Below are 4,736 nucleotides of genomic sequence, written 5' to 3'. Positions count from 1 at the left end.
ACCTTGGATCTAGCAGTACATGAAATCGTGTAGGATGCACCTACAAAGAATTCACTGCCTTCAAACCTTTGGAATTTAATGGAACCGAAGGACCGATCGGATTGAAACGGTGGACCGAGAAGGTCGAATCGGTGTTTACCATAAGTAAGTGTACTAAAGAGGACAAAGTAAAGTACGCTACGCATACCTTCACAGGTTCTGCGTTAACATGGTGGAATACCTATCTAGAGCAAGTGGGACAAGACGATGCGTACGCACTACCGTGGTCAGCATTCAAGCACTTGATGAACGAGAAGTACCGTCCCAGAACCGAGGTCAATAAGCTCAAGACAGAACTTAGAGGGTTACGAACCCAAGGATTTGATATTACCACGTACGAAAGACGATTCACAGAATTGTGCCTATTGTGTCCGGGAGCATTCGAAGATGAGGAAGAGAAGATCGACGCGTTTGTGAAAGGATTACCGGAAAGAATCCAAGAAGATATAAGTTCACACGAGCCCGCCTCCATACAACAGGCATGTAGAATGGCTCACAAACTCGTGAACCAGATTGAAGAAAGAATTAAAGAACAGACTGCTGAAGAGGCCAATGTGAAGCAAGTCAAAAGAAAGTGGGAGGAAAACGGTGATAAGAATCACCAATACAACAACAACAGCAATTACAACAATAATCGCAACAATTATCCCAACAATCGCAACATCAATCGCAACTACAACAAACGGCCCAACAACAACAACAACAACAACAACAACAGCAACTACAACAATCATCCCAACAACAATAATAACCGCAACAACAACAACAATCAGAAGCAGCTATGCCAAAGGTGTGAAAAGAATCACTCGGGGTTCTGCACCAAATTTTGCAACAAGTGTAAAAGAAATGGTCATAGCGCGGCGAAGTGTGAGGTCTACAGACCAGGGTTTAATAGAACGAAAGGAACAAATGGTGTCGGAACGAGTAATGGCGGAGCAAGTAGTGTCGGAGCAAGTTATGCCAATGTAGTTTGTTATAAATGTGGAAAACCGGGCCACATTATTAGAAATTGCCCGAGCCAGGAGAACACGAATGGACAAGGCCGTGGAAGAGTTTTCAATATTAATGCGGCAGAGGCACAGGAAGACTCGGAGCTTGTTACGGGTACGTTTCTTATTGACAATAAATCTACTTACGTTTTATTTGATTCGGGTGCGGATAGAAGCTATATGAGTAGAGATTTTTGTGCTAAATTAAGTTGTCCATTGACGCCTTTGGATAATAAATTTTTACTCGAATTAGCAAATGGTAAATTAATTTCAGCAGATAATATATGTCGGAATCGAGAAATTAAACTGGTTAGCGAAACATTTAAGATTGATTTGATACCAGTAGAGTTAGGGAGTTTTGATGTGATAATCGGTATGGACTGGTTGAAAGAAGTGAAAGCGGAGATCGTTTGTTACAAAAATGCAATTCGCATTATACGAGAAAAAGGAAAACCCTTAATGGTGTACGGAGAAAAGGGCAACACGAAGCTACATCTTATTAGTAATTTGAAGGCACAAAAACTAATAAGAAAAGGTTGCTATGCTGTTCTAGCACACGTCGAGAAAGTACAAACTGAAGAAAAGAGCATCAATGATGTTCCCATCGCAAAAGAATTTCCTGATGTATTTCCGAAAGAATTACCGGGATTACCCCCACATCGATCCGTTGAATTTCAAATAGATCTTGTACCAGGAGCTGCACCAATAGCTCGTGCTCCTTACAGACTCGCACCCAGCGAGATGAAAGAACTACAAAGCCAATTACAAGAACTTTTAGAGCGTGGTTTCATTCGACCAAGCACATCACCGTGGGGAGCTCCTGTTTTGTTTGTCAAGAAGAAAGATGGTACATTCAGGTTGTGTATCGACTACCGAGAGTTGAACAAACTTACCATCAAGAACCGCTACCCACTACCGAGAATCGATGACTTATTTGATCAACTACAAGGCTCGTCTGTTTATTCAAAGATTGACTTACGTTCCGGGTATCATCAAATACGGGTGAAAGAAGATGATATTCCAAAGACTGCTTTCAGAACACGTTACGGTCATTACGATTTTATGGTCATGCCGTTTGGTTTAACTAATGCACCAGCTGTGTTCATGGACCTTATGAACCGAGTGTGTGGACCATACCTTGACAAGTTTGTCATTGTTTTCATTGATGACATACTTATTTACTCAAAGAATGACCAAGAACACGGTGAACATTTGAGAAAGGTGTTAGAAGTATTGAGGAAGGAAGAATTGTACGCTAAGTTTTCAAAGTGTGCATTTTGGTTGGAAGAAGTTCAATTCCTCGGTCACATAGTGAACAAAGAAGGTATTAAGGTGGATCCGGCAAAGATAGAAACTGTTGAAAAGTGGGAAACCCCGAAAACTCCGAAACACATACGCCAGTTTTTAGGACTAGCTGGTTACTACAGAAGGTTCATCCAAGACTTTTCCAGAATAGCAAAACCCTTGACTGCATTAACGCATAAAGGGAAGAAATTTGAATGGAATGATGAACAAGAGAAAGCGTTTCAGTTATTGAAGAAAAAGCTAACTACGGCACCTATATTGTCATTGCCTGAAGGGAATGATGATTTTGTGATTTATTGTGATGCATCAAAGCAAGGTCTCGGTTGTGTATTAATGCAACGAACGAAGGTGATTGCTTATGCGTCTAGACAATTGAAGATTCACGAACAAAATTATACGACGCATGATTTGGAATTAGGCGCGGTTGTTTTTGCATTAAAGACTTGGAGGCACTACTTATATGGGGTCAAAAGTATTATATATACCGACCACAAAAGTCTTCAACACATATTTAATCAGAAACAACTGAATATGAGGCAGCGTAGGTGGATTGAATTATTGAATGATTACGACTTTGAGATTCGTTACCACCCGGGGAAGGCAAATGTGGTAGCCGATGCCTTGAGCAGGAAGGACAGAGAACCCATTCGAGTAAAATCTATGAATATAATGATTCATAATAACATTACTACTCAAATAAAGGAGGCGCAACAAGGAGTTTTAAAAGAGGGAAATTTAAAGGATGAAATACCCAAAGGATCGGAGAAGCATCTTAATATTCGGGAAGACGGAACCCGGTATAGGGCTGAAAGGATTTGGGTACCAAAATTTGGAGATATGAGAGAAATGGTACTTAGAGAAGCTCATAAAACCAGATACTCAATACATCCTGGAACGGGGAAGATGTACAAGGATCTCAAGAAACATTTTTGGTGGCCGGGTATGAAAGCCGATGTTGCTAAATACGTAGGAGAATGTTTGACGTGTTGTAAGGTCAAAGCTGAGCATCAGAAACCATCAGGTCTACTTCAACAACCCGAAATCCCGGAATGGAAATGGGAAAACATTACCATGGATTTCATCACTAAATTGCCAAGGACTGCAAGTGGTTTTGATACTATTTGGGTAATAGTTGATCGTCTCACCAAATCAGCACACTTCCTGCCAATAAGAGAAGATGACAAGATGGAGAAGTTAGCACGACTGTATTTGAAGGAAGTCGTCTCCAAACATGGAATACCAATCTCTATTATCTCTGATAGGGATGGCAGATTTATTTCAAGATTCTGGCAGACATTACAGCAAGCATTAGGAACTCGTCTAGACATGAGTACTGCCTATCATCCACAAACTGATGGGCAGAGCGAAAGGACGATACAAACGCTTGAAGACATGCTACGAGCTTGTGTTATTGATTTCGGAAACAGTTGGGATCGACATCTACCGTTAGCAGAATTTTCCTACAACAACAGCTACCATTCAAGCATTGAGATGGCGCCGTTTGAAGCACTTTATGGTAGAAAGTGCAGGTCTCTGATTTGTTGGAGTGAAGTGGGGGATAGACAGATTACGGGTCCGGAGATTATACAAGAAACTACCGAGAAGATCATCCAAATTCAACAACGGTTGAAAACCGCCCAAAGTCGACAAAAGAGCTACGCTGACATTAAAAGAAAAGATATAGAATTTGAAATTGGAGAGATGGTCATGCTTAAAGTTGCACCTTGGAAAGGCGTTGTTCGATTTGGTAAACGAGGGAAACTAAATCCAAGGTATATTGGACCATTCAAGATTATTGATCGTGTCGGACCAGTAGCTTACCGACTAGAGTTACCTCAACAACTCGCGGCTGTACATAACACTTTCCACGTCTCGAATTTGAAGAAATGTTTTGCTAAAGAAGATCTCACTATTCCGTTAGATGAAATCCAAATCAACGAAAAACTTCAATTCATCGAAGAACCCATCAAAATAATGGATCGTGAGGTTAAAAGACTTAAGCAAAACAAGATACCAATTGTTAAGGTTTGATGGAATGCTCGTAGAGGACCCGAGTTCACCTGGGAGCGTGAAGATCAGATGAAGAAGAAATACCCGCATCTATTTCCAGAAGATTCATCAACACCTTCAACAGCTTAAAATTTCGGGACGAAATTTATTTAACGGGTAGGTACTGTAGTGACCCGAACTTTTCCATGTTTATATATATTAATTGAGATTGATATTTACATGATTAAATGTTTCCAACATGTTAAGCAATCAAACTTGTTAAGACTTGATTAATTGAAATATGTTTCATATAGACAATTGACCACCCAAGTTGACCGGTGATTCACGAACGTTAAAACTTGTAAAAACTATATGATGACATATATATGGATATATATATAGTTAACATGATAC

This window comes from Rutidosis leptorrhynchoides, chromosome 4, assembly GCF_046630445.1.
Source record: "Rutidosis leptorrhynchoides isolate AG116_Rl617_1_P2 chromosome 4, CSIRO_AGI_Rlap_v1, whole genome shotgun sequence".
Taxonomy (NCBI): domain Eukaryota; kingdom Viridiplantae; phylum Streptophyta; class Magnoliopsida; order Asterales; family Asteraceae; genus Rutidosis; species Rutidosis leptorrhynchoides.
The sequence above is the reverse complement of the archived record's forward strand: the minus strand, read 5'-3'. Positions refer to the sequence as shown.